Source organism: Mustela lutreola, chromosome 15 (assembly GCF_030435805.1).
Source record: "Mustela lutreola isolate mMusLut2 chromosome 15, mMusLut2.pri, whole genome shotgun sequence".
NCBI lineage: Eukaryota > Metazoa > Chordata > Mammalia > Carnivora > Mustelidae > Mustela > Mustela lutreola.
This window is the reverse complement of record NC_081304.1, coordinates 52,514,592-52,534,986: the sequence shown is the minus strand read 5'-3', so window position 1 is coordinate 52,534,986 and position 20,395 is coordinate 52,514,592. Positions and strand designations below refer to the sequence as shown.

General features: G+C 44.8%; 1 long non-coding RNA gene across 1 annotated transcript in view; it reads right to left on the bottom strand.

Moving 5' to 3' along the window:
- Positions 1–11,462, bottom strand: part of LOC131816770 (uncharacterized) — a 31,302-nt gene extending 19,840 nt beyond the window's left edge. Inside the window, exons 1-3 of the long non-coding RNA XR_009348174.1 lie at positions 11,319–11,462; positions 8,415–8,501; positions 8,146–8,252 (exon numbers count right to left, since the gene is read on the bottom strand). This is a non-coding gene — a long non-coding RNA (uncharacterized LOC131816770). The remainder of the gene's footprint in view (positions 1–8,145; positions 8,253–8,414; positions 8,502–11,318) is intronic.
- Positions 11,463–20,395: the final 8,933 nt, after the last annotated feature.

The window sequence follows — 20,395 nt, the reverse complement described above, 5'->3', positions numbered from 1 at the left end:
CAAGCAGACTCCATCCTGAGCAGGGTCTCCATTCCATAACCCTAAGATCATGATCTGAAACCAAGAGTTGGACGCTCAACCAACTGAGCCACCCAGGTGCCCTCTTGTTATTTTCTTAGGGGGAAAAAAATCTTAAAACTAGAATTGCCAGCTTAAAAGACTTGCAAATTTTAAAGCTCTTGAAAAATAGTGCTAGGTTGGCCTCCAAAAGTGTTGTAGTATTTAAAACCAAAACCCAACAAACAATACACAGGAGTGTTCCTTTCTCTCTCCCACATTGCATATTCCTTTAATCAACAAATACTTCTGTAGCACTTCCTAGATGCAAGGCTTTGATTAAGCATTGCATATTTATACTCACTGGATTATATTATTATAATGAGTAAAAGTATATATTTGTTTAGTGTTGATGGTCACAACAGTCCAGGAGAAAGGCAGATAGATTCTGCAGAGGAGGAGACAGACACTCAGTGAGTTTCAGGAGCCCATCCAAAGTCATGCAGCTGGTGAGGGACAGATCTAGGATCAGAGCCAAGCCCATCAGACTCTAAAAGCCATGTTCTTGCCTTTCTGCCACTCTGCCAACCCCAGACACCCAGGATCATCTGAGGGTTTGTGCAATTTCCTGTCCCTTCCCCACAAGCTGCATATTTTGAGCCAAGGCCATTAAAGGGAAATGAGCAGAAAAGCTGACTAGAGAGAAAGTTGCAAATGGCATGATAGTTCCTGAGCTTTGAGGCTGACCCACATGTTGTGGATATGCTGATTCTGTCTGAGGAAACCCAGCAGCAGATTCATGTCAATGTGATGGCAGTACATCCCAGTTGCAGAGAATATTGAAACTGGAATAAACATTAGAAATCCTCTGGACTAAATCTGACTCTGAGGCAATGGTTGCCTTGTCCAATGTTAGGTTGCTGGGTGTTAGCAGCATGAGGATTAGAACCCAGGGCTCTGTAACCAGCAAGTCTGCTTTCTTTCTATAAATCTGTTCCGAACAAGTCCAGATGGTTCTCAATCCTTTCCCCTGGTATCCAGAGCCTCATCTCATCCCAGCCAGCCACCAATACCAAAGGAAAGGTGCTGTTCCTGTGAAGCATCTGGACTTTTACCTCCATTTCTCACCTTTACAATCCTGCTTATAAAATGTTTAATTTGGGGTGCCTGGGTGGCTCAGTGGGTTAAAGCCTCTGCCTTCGGTCCAGGTCATGATCACAGGGTCCTGCGGTCGAGCCCCCCATCTGGATCTCTGCTCAGCAGGAAGCCTGCTTCCTTTTCCCTCTGTCTCTCTCTCTGCCTGCCTCTCTGCCTACCTGTGATCTCTGTCTGTCAAATAAATAAATAAAATCTTTTTTAAAAAGTTCAATTTTCCTACATGAAAAACCACACACAAAAAAAAACACAAAACATCAAACTGACACCCAAAAAATATTCACAAGTCTTATGGAAACATATATACAAATATTAATAAACAGGTCTTATTAATCAGCATCCACAATGGCAAAAGACAAACAAATCCCACAGAAAAAATGTGAATGAGATGAATAGGCATTTTGGACCAAAAAAAAAAAAAAAACCTCACAAATAACCAATTCACCAAAAAAAAAGAAAATCACTCATAATTTGTTTTGAATATTTTATTTCTCTATTATTTGAGAGCGAGAGAGAGAGCACAAGAGGAGAGAAGTCAATGGGAGAAGCCTCCCTGTCAAGCAAGGAGCCCAATGTGGGACTCGATCCTGGGACTCCAGGATCATGACTTGAGCGGAAAGCGGTTGCTTTACCAACTGAGCCACTCAGGCACTCCAGATCTCACTCATAATTAAAGCTAAATCAGAGTAACAACAATTATTCAATAACAAAATGCAAAAAACATAAAAAATAACAAATTAGCTAAATACTAAACAACTAATTAACTAAAATTAGGGACTATTTCAAAAACATTCATCCATCTTTGGCTTGTCCTTGCTTCCTTTCCCCGTCATTCCAGTAACATGGAATGAAATACCTTCCACTATTTGCCTTATTAATAGGACATTTTAATCTCCCCTGTCTTAATTCCAGTCAAATGAATATAATATTTCATTTTTCTCTTGAGATATAAGATGAAATCCAGTTTTTATAGGGAAAAAATTTCTTAGACACAGCCTGCCTAGTCACAGACTAGGAGATGGTATGTGTAAAATATATCCAACAAATGATTCATACCAAGATATATAAAGGACTCTCACAACAAACAACCCAATAAAAATGGGCAAAATACCCAGGCAAACACTTAACCAAAGAAGATGCATGGTGAATAAATGCATGAGAAGACGTTGGACATCATTAGCCATGAGGGAAAACTATGCTGCGATGTCACTACCTGTTCAATACAATACCTGCAATTCAAAAGACTGACTATACCAAGTGTTGGTGAGGATATAGAGGAACTGGACCTCTCATACATTGTCAGTAGGAATGCTAAATTGTCCCACTACTTTGGAAAATAGTTTGGCTATTTCTTTTTTCTTTTTTTTTTTTTTTCAGTGTTCCAAGATTCTAAGATTCATTATTTATGCACCACACCCAGTTTGGCTGTTTCTTACAAAATTAAATACTTATTAAGAGGATAAAAAGACAAGCTAGAGGGATGCCTGGGTGGCTCAGTCAGTTAAGTGTCTGCCTTCTGCTCAAGTCATGATCCCAGAGTCCTGGGATCAATTCCCATATCAGGCTCCCTGCTCCCTCTCCCTCTGCTGCTTGCTCTCTCTCTCTCTCTCTCTCTCTCTCTCTCTCCGTCAAATAAATAAATAAAATTTTTAAAGAAAAAAAAAAAGACAAGCTAGGGGCACCTGGGTGGATCTATCTTCATCCAGGGTCATGGTCTCGGGGTCCTGAGATCAAGCCCTGCATCAGGCTCTCTGCTCAGCAGGGAACCTGCTTCCCCCTCTCCCTCTGCCTTCCTCTCTGCCTACTTGTGATCTCTCTCTCTGTATCAGATAGATAAATAAATAAATAAATCTTTAAAAAGACAAGCTAGAGACTGGGAAAAATTTCACAAACCAAGCATCTGACAAAGGACTGCTATCAAGAATATATGATTTTTAAAAATCTTTCAAAATTCAAAATTAAGAAGACAATCCATTTAGAAAATGGGAAAAAGACATGAACAGACTTTTTTTCACTGAAGGGGACACACAAATAGCAAATAGCAAAAGAAAGATGCTCAAAAGCAGCAACCATCAGAAAAATGCAAATTAAAACAATGAAATACTACCACACATGGATCAGAAGAGCAAAAATAAAAAATAATTCCCCCAAAGCTGGTAATAATGTGGAGAAAATGGGTTACTTACACATTGCTAGGAGGATAGAAAATGGTACAGCTCTTCTTGGAAACAATGTGGCACTTTCTTATAAAACTAAACATACAACTGCAGGACAACCCAATCATTGCCCTCTTGGGTATATACAAAAGTCTTTATCAAAATGTTTGTAATAGCTTAATTCATATCAGGCTAAAACTGGAAACAACAAAAATGTCCCTCAAAATATGAACAGTTTAATAAACAGCATATATCCATACCACGGAATACTATGCAGCAATAAAAAGTAATGCACATCTTGGGTGAATCTCAAGGAAATTGTACTGATCGAAAAAAGTCAATCTTAAAATCTACATACTGTATAATTCCAGTTATACAACATCCTTGGAGTAACAAAATTACAGAGATAGAGAACAGATTAGTGGTTGCCAGGAAATGAGGACAGGGATGGGATGGAGAAGAAAGGAGGTAGGTAGAAATAAATGGGACCACAGGGATCTTTGTTGGGGTGGAACTAGTTTGTATCCTGACTGAGGTGGTGGATGCATGAACACACACATGGGGTAAGGTTGCACAGAACTATATGCACACATACGCAAATGAACACAAACACAACTGAACAAGATCAGTGAATTACAGCAGGTGAATATCCTAGTTGTGATATGTGCTAGAATTTTGTTATGGTGGTGGTGGTGGTGGTCGTTTGGTTTTGTTTTGTTTTGTTTCACTTTTTTTGTGCTACAGTTTTGCAAAATGTCACCATTGAAGGAAATTGAGTAAAGATATTACTTCTTTTTTTTTAAGATTTTATTTATTTATTTGACACAGAGAGAGATCACAAGGAGGCAGAGGGGAAGGCAGAGAGAGAGGAAGGGAAGCAGGCTCCCCTCTGAGCAGAGAGCCGGATGCGGGGCTCGATCCCAGGCCTCTGAGATCATGACCTGAGCCGAAGACAGAGGCTTAACCCACTGAGCCACCCAGGCGCCCCAAGACATTACTTCTTACAACTGCATTTGAATCTACAGTTTTCTCAAAATTAAAAGGTTAACTTGCTTAACAAATTTAAATATATACTTAACCATATGATCCAACCATTCTATTTCTAGGTATTTATCTTGGAGCGATGGAAGCATATGTCTACATAAAAACCTGTACTTAAATTTTTATAACAGCTTTATTTCTAAAAACCCCAAATGGAAAACGACCCAGATGTTCATCAACAAGTGAATGGATAAAAAAATCATAATATATCAATGCAATGGGATACTATTCAGCAATAAAAAGGAATAAACCATTGCCACATGAAACAACACGGATGAATCTGAAAGTAATTATGCCAGACAGAAACAAGACTACAGACTATACTGTATAGTTCCCTTGGCTTTAAAAAAAAAAAAAAAAAAAAAATCCAGTGGTGCCTGGGTGGCTCAGTGGGTTAAGCCTCTGCCTTCGGCTCAGGTCATGATCTCAGGGTCCTGGGATCGAGCCCCGCATCAGGCTCTCTGCTCAGCAGGGAGCCTGCTTCCCTTCCTCTCTCTCTGCCTGCCTCTCTGCCTCCTTGTGATCTCTGTCTGTCAGATAAAGAAATAAAATCTTTTTTTTAAAATTCCAGCATACACAAATAAACGTATAATAACAAAAAACGGGAGCGAGGGTAGGGGCACATGGAAGCGAAAAGGAAGGATGACAAAAAAGGAACAAGGAAACTTTGGTAAGTAATGAGTACATTCATTATCTCGATTGTAGTGCTTATCTCATGGATACATGTGTGTATTTGTTTATATATGTAAAAAGTCAAATTGTTCATTCCGTGTCCATTATGCCTCCCTAAAGCTGGTAACACCACAATCCACCTCACGTTACCTTATTCTTTCTAGAATCTCCTGCCCTAATTCTTGGGGAGTGCACATTTTTGCAGCTGTTTGTGTTTATTTGTTCAATAGTCAACACGTGAATTTTCTTCATATTCCTATATCTTCCTGTCGGATTCTCTTTCTTGGAAATTTGAACAACAATTAAAAAAATAAGAAATAATAGTGAGATCATCCTAACAAACTCAAGGTAGGGAGAGCAGAAGCTACGACCATCCATCAAGTAGTAGGGAACTCAAGTTCAGGGCAGTCTAATCATCTGCACAAGATGTGGCTATTTCTACCACACCTCATGCCATCTACCCTCTTACTCAGATGCTAGGAACAGGGGAAACTATTTCCCCTTTGTCCCCACACTTCACCTTAGCCCAAGATCAATGAACTATTGAAACCTCCAGCCTAGAATTAGATTATCCCCATGAGAGGAGGGATTGACATTCTGATCGGTCAGAGTCTGAGAGAGTCACCGGGTCAGGTTTGATGAGGGAATAGGATCACTTCATAAAGGGTGGGGGGAATTCATTGCCAGACTCTCACCTTTCCTAATCCTCTGCATCCCAGGCTGGATGAGTCAGTGCAGTCTTATCGGCTCTGCACTCACCACCCTAGAATCCAGAGGGCAAGAGTCAAAGAGCACTCCTGGCCAAGAATACACTCATCCATCCAGTTTTCCTAGGGAGTTCTGCCTTGGGAGTGGGGGTATCTGGAATGTTCTTGCGTGTAGAATCGTAAGTAACATTAATTTTATGACAAAAATAAACTCCAGAGTACCTCAAATGGGGTTAGTTTGTCAAAAATTGCTGGTTGACCACATAAACATCTGTTTTCCATTCCCTCCTTCGTAATAGAATGCCAACTTTTAGTTGGGAACATTGCTGACTGTCCCCCTAAAAAAAGACTATTTCTAGCGACCTATAAAGGTGGTAGGTGTGGCCAAGAGACTAATACTTGAGCAGGAATGCTGTCCTGGCAAGAAGGCTGCTCAAAGAGCTGCCTGAGATGAGAGGGGCTTATCTTTCCTCCCTTCCGTCACCTGGAATGCAGGTGTCTTGGCTGAAACTCTCTTCGTCATCAAGGACAAGATAACAAGGAAGCCACAGCCAAGGATGGTGGAGCAGAAGACAAAAGTCTGGGCTCCTCGTGTGGGTGAGCCATCCTACAAGCCCAGGATTGCCCACTTCTGGACATTTTTTATGTGTAAGAGAAATAAACTATCTTATGTGAACCACTAATATTTTGAGGTTTCTGTCGTCTTAACTAATGCAATTACTTCTTGCTCTTTGTTTCCCTAACGCTTTGGGAGTTGTCTCTCTAGGTTCACATTTCTCCACTAGACTGAATTTTCATAGTCTTTAGATGCCTAGTACCTTCCTGTCTAGCACACGGCAGGTACCTGTTGAATATTTTTCAATATTTGAAAGCACAAATTTCCAAGGTAAATTTCAAAAAACTGTTTGCAGTTGGAATGCCCTATCCTATTCACCCCCGGGGTAACTCTTCCTCCTCTACAGATGACTCATGATGTCCGGCCCCAGGGCTTCCCTTGCTGGCAAACCAAACCAGCTGGGGGCCAGAAATATGGTGTAAAAAAGCCATTGTTGGCCCTCCTCCCCCGCACCCGGGATCTTCCCCCTCACTCACAGACGACAAACTGAGGCTTTGTTTAGGAAAAGTGCAGTGTTACATTTCTGACCTCGCAGACCCCAAAACTCCAGGAATGGAGGCAAAAAAAAGAAAAAGTCCTCATTTTACCATTACTCCTTGCATATCCAAGCGAACCTTTATTTAAAACATCCAAACATTACGGTTTTAGTATGTTTTTCTCTCTCTCTCTCAGATTTCTACCCAAGTCATTGAACCTTCCATCTACCCTTTGACCAGAGGCACGGCCAACCTCGCCACCTCTTTATTTACTACTCACCTTTTTTTTCTGTACATCGATTAATTTTATATAAGATTTTATGGACACCCAATAAAGATAAAAGATAAAAATGTGATTACAGGTTGGGTTTCTCCATTAGGTGTAAACAAATGAAATGTAGTTTGGCAGCTGTTCTGGTGGAGATATGTGCCGAAGACAGTGGTGGCCTTGATCAAGGACCACCTAAGTTTCTCTAAGACAATTGGGAGAGGCGTCATGAGACAGTAGTGACTGGGCAGACCCTTGAAGGACAAGCAGTACTCATGCACAAGAAGAGGAGAGAGGGCAAATATTTTTGTGCAAATATGAGTCAAGTGAGAAATATCCTAGGAAGACTGGAGCCCGTGATAAATGAGGTAGATCGTACCATGGCAGGTGATTAGACAAAAGCCTGCACTGATGGGTAAGGGCAGGCTAAGCAGGACCCTGAAAGCACTGTCTCCCAGTTTGTACCACCACCTGTAGACAGTGGAAATAAATGGAAGGGATTTGTGCAGTAAAGTCATGCCCATAATCAGCCTTACTTTAGACAGGTCAGTCTGGAAGGGGTGCAGAGGAGGAACAGGGATATGGCCAGAGTAGGCTGCCACGGCGATACTTCAAATGAGAGAGGGGAGTGGGTGGGCTTTGGGAGAAAGGTAGATTTGATAAATGTTAAGGTCTTGGAGACAATGGGACTTGGCGCCCACTAAGTGTGGGGTGTGAAAGTTCTGACTTTGTGACAGCATGCATGGCTGATAAATTGGAGATGGGAAACACCCCATTATTTCCCCTTCTCTTTGATATTTCTTCATCTAAGAGAAGAGGTGATGGGTAGAGGTAGGGTGCTCCCCAGGCACAGGCACCACTGAGCAGAGGTTGAACACAGGGCAGATGCAGGTGTTTTATCTACACAGACCCTCCCAATTTTGCCCTAACCCACATGGATCTCCACCTGCTTTGACTTTAGTCTTATTGCCCAGGCCCTCCTAATCCTTCATTTCTAGTAGCTCTCATTTTCAGAGAACACATAGTAGATGATGCCCTGGCTCCATCACCTAAGCACCTGGGAAGCAGGAGGACTGGCTCTTCACTTCTTTACTGGCAGATGGCCTGGCACATGGTGGCCAGCACTCTTTGAATACCAGAGAAGGCCATAGCTGGCTTGAAAACCTGCACAAGAGAAAAAGATGTGAGATATGTATCACACTGAGGAGCTGGAGGAAGGCCAGCAGGGTTGGCCAGAGACAAACTGGGGGTGGGGGAATATGTACCATATGGGCAACCATGGGCCTTAGGAATTATGGATTGGGGAATGGGCCACAAAAGAGTTACCTGAGCCAGACCCATGCTTCAGTTAGACCAGTCTCTTCACAGTCTTCTCTCACAGGTCCTCCTACTGAGAGGACATTGTTGTACTCCCTGGGGAAGAAAAGAGAATGTGGGGACATGATGAGTCCCTCTTGGGCATCAAAAACAGAAAGGACACATTTTCATACTAATACAACTTGGACATTACATGATGACATGATAGGGGGTCCAGGCATACAACATTTTAGGCATCTTTCAGCCTCTTCTATCCATCCATCTCTGGAAAGTTCCAGTTCAAGCATAATAACCGTAAAGAAGCCTGATCAGGAACCAATGGGACTCTCCAAATTCAGCAGACTGGTCTGATTACCCAGAGAGAAGCACTGGGTTATGGGTAAAACACTGTCATGATTCCAAGAAAACTGTCATAGCAACAGTTGCCAAGGGTATCCTTTGGCTGCAGTGTCCTGGAGCTCCAACAAGAAGGAGTGACTTAACTCTGTGACTCCAGTTCCTGACTCAGTCTTTGATTTCCCTTGGGCCCTCCCTTGGATTTAGGACTGGGCATCATACTCTTTACCCTGATGCTCCCAGGGTAGTAAGATGTGTTCACAGCATTCTGGAGTGTTGGGGCTGGAACTGACTTCATCATGATGTGATCAGTCCTTCTATTTTATGGAGGAGGAATCTATAGCCCAGAGAAGTGATGTGACTCATCCTATGAACTAAGAACTATGCCTTGGCCAAGTAACGTTGCCATCAAAAATGGGAGGTCTGAACAGTCTAGAAAGTGTGTCTGTGTTTCTCCATCCCTGTACTGTGGCAGGAGGCAGGGAGGAAATGCACACGAAAAATGTCCTAAAGTCCAAGCATCCAAGCCCTATACCAATGTAGACTGCGGAATAGCATAGCCCGCAGTCTATGCTGGGCACTCTCTAAAACTAATTCTCATTGCTCTGAGTTCATGTTCCCAAAACACTCTTTTCCAATAGATCTCAAGCTTCCTTGAGATTAGAACAGAAGTTCCTTGGAAGAAAATATGAATACCCAGAGGAAGGTCTCCCATTATAACCTCATATTTGTTGGCACATCAGACACTTGTCAGTTGGATAAACATCACTTTTCCCAAGGTGGGATGACCCCTGTTTTCATCCTTCTGTAGGAAGGATCTACCAGGAGAAGATTGGCTCTACCAATTTTATCTTCTCACTCTGCTACTTCTTGACAACAAGCAGCAGATAACTTCCCTCCCCTAGTGAAGGTTAGGTGATTATGGTTAGCGCTATCTCCAATTTTTTGAAGTAGGGAGTATGTATTTATGTCTCATGGACCTTAAATGCAAAGGCTGATCATACATAAGTCATCTCATAATCACATCCTGTTGTTTATACAGTAGGTGAATACAGTAGTTAATCTTCAGATGTCCCCAATGCCCCATTCTGTGCCCTAGCTTCTCCCAAGTGACATCCCCTTCACTTCTTCCTGTGCTCAAGGTTCCATATGTTTTCTTAGTCTCCCCAAATAAAACCCCTCTCAGAAAGAATCTCCTGGAGAACATTTGGGGAACAACATCCAAGGATCCTACCTCTCCTTTCTATTCCCTCTGTCCTTGCCATTATTAAGACCCATTCTTTCTCCCAGATATTACAATAGTCCTACAGTTGGTGTCACTGCCTTCACTGCTCTCTGATTCATTTTCCCAAAGCTCTATTCCTATCAGGACACTTCTTCACCCAAAAATATTCAGTGGCTCAGAATAAAGTCCAGACTCCTTCATTCATCGTTCAAAGTCTTGTATTACCCAGACCCAGTGATGTTTTTTTAACCTTACTTCCTTTTCCTCCCCTTCACTGCCCTTAACTGCCCAGGAGATCCTCGCGGTTCTTCCCATTCTTCCTCACATGCCCCTCATATTGTCTTTTTGCCATCACTCTGCCTGGAATATTCATTCCCTGAATCCCACTTCCATGTGCCTAAATCTTGCCCATCTGTATCTGTTAGGATTGTTGTTAAGTACAACAGAGACCAAAAATAAGAGGCTTAAACAAGATCCGATTTTTTCCCTCCTTCATATAGAAGTTTAGAGACCCAGGCTCTTTCCTGCTCATTGCTCTGTCATCCACATGGTCCGATGTAGGACCCAGAGTTTCTTCATCATATCCATATTCTATGAATCAGGGCACAGGAAGGAGCAAAGAAAAAGAGGGTAAAGGATGTATATCAGCTATCTTTTAGGAACTATTCCTGGAAACTGCCACATAACAGTTCACTGACATTCTTTGAACTCAGTCATGTGGTTCACATCTAGCTGCAAGGTCATCTGGGAAATGTCTTTATTTGTGAGTGGCCATAGTCCCAATTAAAAATTGGGAGTTGTGTTACTGTGGAAGATGAGGAGAACTACTAGAGGACAGATACAACTGTCAGCTACCCCATTGTTCAGGGCTACTTCTCTACCCAACTTTTGCTCCCACCCACACCTCCTCTATCAGTCATCTTTCCATTTCCTGAATGGCTAGAGTACTTTTTCTGGTCCTTCCTCCTAGCACATGACACTTCCTACCCTCTTATGACCACTTATGTTGTGAGGTTTCTTTCTTAAATCCCCTGCTGAATTTTGGTCATTCATTAGGCACTATTCTGTGTTGAATTCTCTTGAATGTCTCCTATCCTCACTACCAGTGGGTACAGATGGGGCAACATTTACCACAATAACCTGCATGCAGTCCCCTGGCTCTTGGCCAACCTCCTCATTCTGACCCATGAGCTGCCTATGAGCATTCGGAGTAACACAGTTCCATTTTTACTTTCAAATCCTCTTTTCTTGGATGCAGATGTATGTCTATATGCTGAATTGTGGATGGATTTGAGCGACACCCACACAGAATCACTCTTCCCCTGCCATGATTGGAAAGAGGTTTATCATACCTGGCTCTTCGCAGCTTAGGGTGGGCACCTCCCACGATGCCCTCAGCCTCTTGTGGAAATACACCCGCCAGAGTCCAACCCTTCCCTCTTCCACAGACATGTCTGGATTCCATCTCAGGCTCATAAGCCATTACATAATCATAAGCTGTTAGATAAATAATCACAGACTGTTATATAAACAATGCCCAAAGCCTCTAGCTCTTCTGTGCAAATACACAGTGTTATAAACATTGGATGGGTGAATGATTATTGCCTTCAATTTGCCAACTCTCTGGATCATTTTCATCAGGCATAAGTGCAAACTTGTGGTTTGCACAGATGTGAATAGATACTATTGACTCTTCGATTGAATATACATCTATTGACAATGAAGGGGATCCGTTATAGATGGATAGAAACCTTGTCACATGAAGAAAAGTGAGGGGTGCCAGTGATGTGCAGACAGAGAAGTCTTTTCTGTCTTTAAACAAAAATGATTTCCAGAGTCTCTTGAGTTTCACAGATGATGTGGGGTGTTTGTTATGCATTATTTCTCAGCTTCATTGCAACTTGAGCATAGGATCTCCACTTTACAGAAGAGGAAACAGAGGCTCAAAGAACAGATCTGCCCTGGGGCACATCGATAGATTTTTGGATTTGAACTCAGATCTGTTTAATTACAGAGCCAGTTGGGTTTCTGCTACAGCATGACCTTTTGGATATTTGACGAACTTTCCTGCAGCACAGGTAAGAGCCTTCTGGAATGTGCTCCAGCAGGCTGAGCAGGATCCAGTGGGCAAGAGTATAGAAGCCAGTGGGCTTGGTGGCATACTGTGTCCCATGAGGGAAATGATCTAGCTCACTGAGTGGTGCTTGGGGACAGGCCTGAGCAGAAGTCAGGAGCTTACAGAGAGGATTGCATCCAGTTGGAGGTTAGAACAACACCATCTCTAAGGCCCTACTGATTCCAAGACTGCAATCAGGACGAGAGGGGGAGGAGACAGCAGTCTTTTCCTGAAGAATGCAGGTGGCAGATCATGCTTAGTGTTCCAAGAGAAGCAGGTTGCACAACAATGTGAATGCAGTTAATGGCAATGAATTGTACACTTAAAAATGGCTAAAATGGTAAATTTTTTCTTGTGTATATTTTGCACACACACACACACACACACACACACACACAGAGTCAGTAGAAGAAGAAGAAAATAAAAAGATAGATCTATGGTTAATCAAACAACACACCCAAACACAGGAAACATCCAATGTTATCAGACTGAAGGACGTTTGGTTTCACTCCTTAGACTCCAGGCCAAAAAAAAAGAAGCATATTTGCTACATGACTGTACATGCCTTGGGATCTGACTAGAGAAGGACCCAAAAGGAGTCAATAGCATTATTTGCTCACACACTGTGGTGATGGTACCAGCTCTGCGATGGTAGGCCACTCGGAGTCCCTCTTCCTCTGTAGGTCAAGATTGACCCATCGACCCACTGAGGTTTAGTCGTAATTATTAAAATCAACAGGTTCCTATCTTTAAGGTGTTTCATCCTTACCTTGCATGGGCTGCAAGAGTTCAGGTGATTTGGACCCTGCACGTAGGGTGGGAAACGGAAGGTAGTAGAGAGACCCTAGGGAGGAAAGGGGAGGCTTCAGGAGTGACAGCTAGTGGGCATGATTTCACCCCCTTTCCTGCATGGTGTCTAAGAGAACACATCCAGGGCCCTGTGGGTGATGAATGGTCGATCGTAGACCAAGAAATCTCTTCAGAGAATGGTTTTTTTTTTTTTTTTCTATCTAAAGTCAAGTTCATTTTTCTGGCTTGGATTCCTTCAGACGAGTCCAAGAACTGGGACTTTGTTCTCATAAATCTAGTGTTCTTACCTGCCAAAAACTGTATTTAGGAAGAGGGGCAGGGACCCAGAGAGGCAGAGGAACAATTGCAGGAACAGACAGCATTTGTCTTGACCGGGGGAAGAGTCTGCGTTTTCCTCCCACCCCTGTCCCACTCTGTCCTATCCCCATTCCTGCCTACCCCTTGGTTATCGTCAAAAGCTTTTTCCTGGACTCCCTGGACCGGGTTCTCCAGACTTCAAGCTAGACATTCATTTGCAGCAAAGTCCTCCTGAAATCCCTTTTCCAACATTTTACATTCTAGTTGACGACCCTTTCTTCCCGAATGTGAGCCTCCAGGTTGGCATCATCGCGTCCCTCAGAGCTCACCGCACCTCCTTTCCCAGCCCTGTCCACCCTGTACCAGCCCCCGAGGGCTTCCGCCAAACCCATCTCCTTAACAACCAACCCTTTCTGGCCTCTGTGCTTTGTCATTAGTCATCCCTCCCATCGTAAAACTGCCTCCCGCCTCATTAATTCAGGGCCACCACCTCCTGCCGTGCCCAGCTCACTGCCTTTAGGACACGTTCCAAAACAGCCATTTGAGTATTGGTTCACTGTGCCCTGTGTCCCCCGGTCCAGAGACCTTCCGTTTAACCATCTCCCTGGTTTTCTATCAGCATGTGGTGCAAGGTGAAAGCAGGAAATTATGGGGGTGGGGACAGGCCAGGGAGAAGGGAGGGGCCGGGGAGGAGGGGGAGACCTAACTTCTTTGACAGCTCTTCCAACGATGATCTCTCTGACCTCCACTTTTAAAGGCACACGGTGCTGCCATTCCTGACCCTTTGGAAGCTTCTGGGCTGCTTCTCATCTTTCCTGGCACAGGGTTAGCAATGAGCTTCCCATAGCTGCTCCGTCAGTTCCTACTTGTCCATGTGCCATCTTCCAACGTACAGCTATGACTGACTCCTTCCTCCTTTTCTCTACCCTTATGGTCTTCTGCTTTTCTTTCCCAAGCCCTCTCCTGTAACACTGATGGAGTTTCATGAACATGGGTGCAAACAGCCTTCTTTAACCAGATGTCTTGTGTGACTCTTTACATTTTGTTGCTAACTTCTTTCTGGCTGAGTGTTTTCTCCTGGTACATGACAGACCTCTGGTCACTGTCGTTGCCTACCTAGCAACGTGATTCTCCGGGAAGACACAGAAATGGTGTTTAGCTGATGACCTGAGCAGGCTTTGTTGACTTTGGAGGATGGGACTGATTACACGTGAGCTGACCCTGTGCCCTGTGAATCACTGAGCTTCCTAGAGCATCTTATTCTGGGTGGTCATGCCAGCTGAAGCCCTGGGGAGGACACAAGGCTCCTTCATCATTGGCCTGCTGGGCAAGCTACAGGTTCGTTTGAGCTACGTCCTCTGTCATGTGTCATAGGTGTCCCAAGGGGGTCTGAAGAACTCTGCTTAGAGCCCTCAGTCTGCTTCTTCTCATTTCCCAGAGGGAAAATAGAAGATGCCCCAGGCACAATAAAAAAAGAATCCCCCACACCTCTGGATCACCCTGACAGATGACACCCCAGTACAGGAGTTATTTCTGAACAACAGAGGAGCTGCCAAGCTCCACCCTTGCTCTGGGCTCCCTCCATCCCACACGCTCATGTCCTACACAGGTTTCTAACCGGTCAGGGGCCCCAGAGAGAGATAAGGAAGAGCCAACCCAAGTTGGCAGGTTATTTCTTCCTTCCTACCTGTGTTGGTGGAATTACATATATGGGTGGAGAGTTTAGGCCTTAATTCAAATAACCAGAACTGAACACTCTAACTTTAATGAGGTCCTAGAAGCTTGGACTTATTTAAGCAGAAAAAAAGGTAACTGTGGTTACAGCAAGGAATGTACTACCTGTTCACCCAAATAATACATTATGGATTGAGTCCCTTCTCTATGCAAACCCTGTGTTGGGACCTGGGGGTACAAGGTTGGCAAGTAGATATTGCCCTGTGCTGAGAGAGCTTAGAACCCATGGAAGACACAACAGGCATGTGTGGTGCCTTCCTCGTGGCGAGTGTTCCACCAGGAGTGGGAAGAGAGTCATGCGGGATCCCAGACTAGGCATCAAGGATGGTTTCCATGCAAGGCGGCATCTGAGCCAAATAACAAGTTAGGTGCAGGAAGCAGGAAGGGGTCGAGCTGAGCTCAGAGCTCTCACTACATCCCATGTGGCCAACAGCTGGCGGGTTTGGGTACAGGTCAGAGGGATCAGGACCTTACAGGGGGCAACACTTAACCCAAAGCACAACCAAGAGCCACGAGCAAGTTCCAAGCTGGGGCAGTGACTCACATTTTGGAAAGATGTCTCTGATGGCCAAGGGCAAAACAAATTGGGGTCCATGGTGGGGTGAGGGCGGGGGTCTACACAGTGTGGCAAGAAGCCCAGAGCCCAGTAGGGTCTTGGCAACAGAGTGGTGTCCTCCATGAGGTAGTGCAGAGGAACAAGACTCCTGAGGTCCTTAGGAGGTGGAATCACTGGGATTTAGAGATGGGGGTAAGGCTGATGGAGACTCAGGGGGTGAGGCTGATGGAGACGTCTGGGTGATGGTCATGTTTCCAGACTAGGCATCTATCTGCATGGTAACTTTTACCAAGATAGGGACACCTGGGGGCAGTCAACAGAATTGGCTGTATCTTTCTTACTTAAAAAAGCAACAATAAGGGGCACCTGGGTGGCTCAGTGGGTTAAAGCCTCTGCCTTCAGCTCAGGTCATGATCCCAGGGTCCTGGGATCAAGCCCGGTATCAGGCTCTCTGCTCAGTGGAGAGCCTGCTTGCTCCTCTCTCTCTTTCTGCCTGCCTCTCCACCTACTTGTGATCTCTCTCTCTGTGTCAAATAAATAAATAAACTCTTTAAAAAAAAAAAAAAAAAAAACAATAAGAACAGAAGATGCCCCTTCCTGGAAATACCATGAACCTGAGGAAGGGGTCAGGCATAGACATTTTGCTGCCCAGCTCTTCATCTTAACCCTGTAATTGGACTTCATGTACAATAAAGCACCAAGAAAACCCAGCTCCTCAGGCTGATGTCGTGGCATCCCAAAGCTAGATGTGATGACTTCAGATGTCGCTCCTCAGCCCCACATACTGCCCTGTATGTGTGCATAAGCATATCCCAGGCATCATGGCCCCTTGGCTTCTGAGACCTGGTACATGATGTCACCCGCCACCTGGAGCTCAGCCCCCAGCCCTCTCCCTGATGCCAGACCTCACTCAAAGCCCCCAACTCCTCAGGCCTCCTGAGATCTTTCTTTGTCTGAGGCAGAGCTAGAGACTGTGCTCTTCCATTTCATGACACAAAAAGGAAATATCAGGGTGAGCAAAAAGATGGCACGCGTTCTCCGGCACAAGGATGACCACTTGGTTACCTTGGCTTTAAGGTCTGGACTTGCCCAGAAATGGGAACATTCCTCTAAAAGTGCTGAGCTGGGTTTAGCATGGAGAAGGACACAGGGCTTACAAGGACACAGTCTCCGTTAGCCAGGAGGGACAACGGGCACTCACCTACGTTACTACAGTATCAAGCTGACCGTGATCGGTGCTGCTATGGGCTGAATTGTGTCTCACGGAATTCACATATTGAAGTCCTAACCCCCCAGCACCTAAAAAGGTGAGTCCATTTCAGGATAAGGTTTTTTAAAAGTAATTAAGTCAATAAGATCACGAGGGCAGGCCACGAGTATGACTGGGATCCTTCTAAGAAGAGATTAGGTTACTGACACACACAGAGGGCACAGAAGGAAGACCCCAGGAGGACACAGGGTGAAGACCACCATCTACAATTCAAGGAGAGAGGCCTTGGGAGAAACCAACCCCTTCTGGGACATGCAGCCTCCAGAAATGGGAGACAATAAATCTCTGTTCTAGCCCCCAACTCGGTGGTACTTTCTTAAGGTCACCTGAGCAAACTCCCAGAAGTGCCATAATAGAGGAAAACCAAAAGTGCTACCAGCATGCAAAGGAGACAGAAATAGAGGCTTACAAAGAAGGAAGTCAGTGGAGGAGTTATTTGTGGGGGTTCCAGGATAGACTGGCTGGACTCAGGCACCCCTGACCTGCCAGTCGCCTCAGCGACTGTCCCCACCAGGTGTGGTCACAGAGAGGATCAACTGAGATGAACGGGTCTGTAGAGTAAGCCCACAGGAAAGAGGAGGTATTGCTTTATTAATTATTGTAGAGGAATCGTTCCTCACATAAGCAGAGAACACAAGAAGAGAGCACCCAGGAAGCCAGGGCTTGAGCAGGGGAAAGGGGAGTCACCTGCGAGAGCCAGGAGAAGAAAGATAGGACGGTGGAATGCAGGGCAGGCAGGAAAGCCAGGGAATGCTGGATTCCCCTGCTGGACTTTTTCTCCCGTAGAGAAAAAAGAACTGTTCAGGTTTCCTAAAGCAAGTCGGAAGCAGGGCAGGGAATGCTGACCAGCTAGTGGAAGAGGAATCTGAGAGAAAGGCAAAAACCCAGGCAGACCAGATGCAGGTTTCTCTGATGCAAAGAGGAGCCCAGGGAGTAACTGAGGCCCTTCTATTCATTGGCCTTAAATATTTATTTTAATGTTTACATGCATAAACAATGCAAAGAGCCCAGATGCAGTCACTCCCTCCAGCTCTTAAAAGATTTCTGCAAAAGTGTTCCTGGAAGAGACAGTTAATGCCTTTGCTCCTTTGCCCTGAAATTGATTTCTGAGCAGCGGGGCCCTGCACTTGCGAGCTGGCTGTAAGTGGGGTTCCTTGAGCCCCTCACACCTTCTGGGTGGGGATGTGATGAAACTTTGGGAGCTCCGGTTTCCAGAGAGAGAACAGTCCCTAGAGAATTCGGCGGGGAGGTGCCTGATGAATAAAGAAGTGGGTGCTCCCAGGGTCCCGTCCATTCACCAATACTCTGCCCTTTAACCCTATATCAGAATGATTCAAGCATGAGCCCTGCCACCTCTTGGCATGAATGGAGCCTGCCTGTGCCCACCATCCCTCCTTTCCTGTCTACCTTGTGTTATTTGGGTAGCAGAGAGGTTGAAAGTTGTAGGTGGCTAGAGTATGATCTAGTTCAATGCTCCCATTTTGCAGATGAAGAAACCGAGGCCCAGAGAAGGGATCTGCTCAGTCTTTCAGCCCATCATTGCCCGCAGATGACACTGGAAATCAGACACCATGACTCCCAGCCCAGGGGGTTGTCCTGTCTGGCGCCCACCTGAGAAGCGTTGACCCACAGAAACATAACGCAAGCCAGAGACGTTGTTTCAGCCTTTCAAGTCGCCACATTTAAAAAGTGAAAAGAAACAGATGAAATTCACCTCCGTCGTGTAACAGCCGATGTGTGCAAAATGCACAAACTCCCTCAGTCCACACCTCTCATGCCACAATCTCGAAGCACGCTGTGCGTCTGCTTGGGCTTGGCAGGGAGGAGGGCAGGGAAGGGGGGAGGTCAGACTCTGAATAGCAGCCTTTCCAAGAAAAGCAATCAATGTGCAAGCCCACTACGCCATACATTTTGCAGAAAGTCTGCACTTCTCTCGGGAGCATTAAACATATAGAGAAATATCCTCATAATGAATGTGTAGGCCGTGGTCGACATTGTCCCAGCCTACAACACACAGAGGACTTTTCATCCAGGCACCCATTTCCAGTGTGCTTTTAGCTGACAAAGGACTCCTGTGGGCTGCTGGCATTCCAGTTATCTCCTGAGGTGGCTGGAAGTGGGTGGCAATGCCAACTTCTGGGAAGAATGTTGGAACAGAAGGGCCTGGGGAGAGAAAGGGACTGCCTCTCATACTAGAGCCCATGTTAGGTCAGCCCAGATGACTAACGTGGCATTCCCTCACTTTTTGGGTGCAGGGAACTATACCAACTCGCAGAGTTTCCAGAGTTCTATCTGAAACTGTAGCCAATGTCAGAGCTCCACTCATTTCCAACAGTCTGGAATTCCATTTCAATTCCTTTAAAAAGCAGTGGCCAACTGGCTTGGCCTTCACCTTGTCCAAAGGCGTCAATATGCATCTCAGGACTAAGAGCTTCCCTGCCCCTCTAGATGAGTTCTCTTGTTAGGGCCACTGAACAGATAGACCAACCAGGGCTGATGATAAATAACAGATTCCCAAAGGAACAGAACTCTCAGAGCAAGCCTGGTATACTCTCCACGACCAGCTGGCCCAAAGCATGGCTTACCTGACAGCCATCAAGGCCAATGCTCAGGTCAATGGAATTCACAAGCTCCTCTGACAATTGGTGGTCTCAGAGTGTGGTTGCAGAGTTTGCTTCTAGAGTTATTACTTGTCTCAGAGGGTAGTTGCAGAATTTGCTTCTAGAGTTAATACACACACATGGCCAGTGAGTCCTTGAAATGTGGCTGGTCCAAACTGAGAAGCCCTCTAAGTGCAAAATACATACCAGATAGCAAGGGCTTCAGATGAAAAAAAAAAAAAAAAAGATGTCAAATATCTCATCAAAAATGTTTATATTGATTCCATGTTGCAATTATTCCATCTTGCATATATTAGATATGTATTATTAAAAATAATTTTTTTAAATGAGACATGTGGCTCACATTGTATTCCTACTGGACAGCAATGTTCTAGTAGAAGCATTTGCTCTGAAAAGCCACTTCCTGGGATTTAATTCCAGTGACACTGTATGGGATTTGACTAGCGGTGTGGGGATTGATGGCGTAAGCTTGGTGGCTGGTGACCAGGACAAGGATGTGAAATGGAAGGGCTGGTTGAAAGCACTAGAGCAACTGGGGCCCCCCTCTGCACACCCTCCCCTGATTCATGGCCCTGGAGGCCATGGCTTAAATTCAAGTGAGGCACCATCACCTGGAGGCAGGTCTCTCTGTTGGAAACCTGCAGCAGGACATCTCCAGATGAGACCTGAGTTACGTGATTGCTTCTCACCCTTTGGAATTGGAACATGAACTCTAGAGCTGAACCTTGTTGACACAAAGCATCCTTATAATGATGCAACTGATCTGTATCTTGCTTTTGGTGGTAAATGCACAAAGCTATGCAAGGATGGAAAGAGTTCCGTGGACGTGTGGTGATGAGGACAGCACAACCATGGGAGTGTACTAAATGTTGCTGCATGGTATACTTAAAAGTGGTGAAGATGGTAAATTTAGTTAAGTGTATTTTCCCACAATTTTTTAAAAGTCAGGGACTTTGGCCTAAAGATCTAAAGATCAATGACTTTCCTTCCTGATTTACTCTGTTCAAGAAGGTAGAACCAATAAG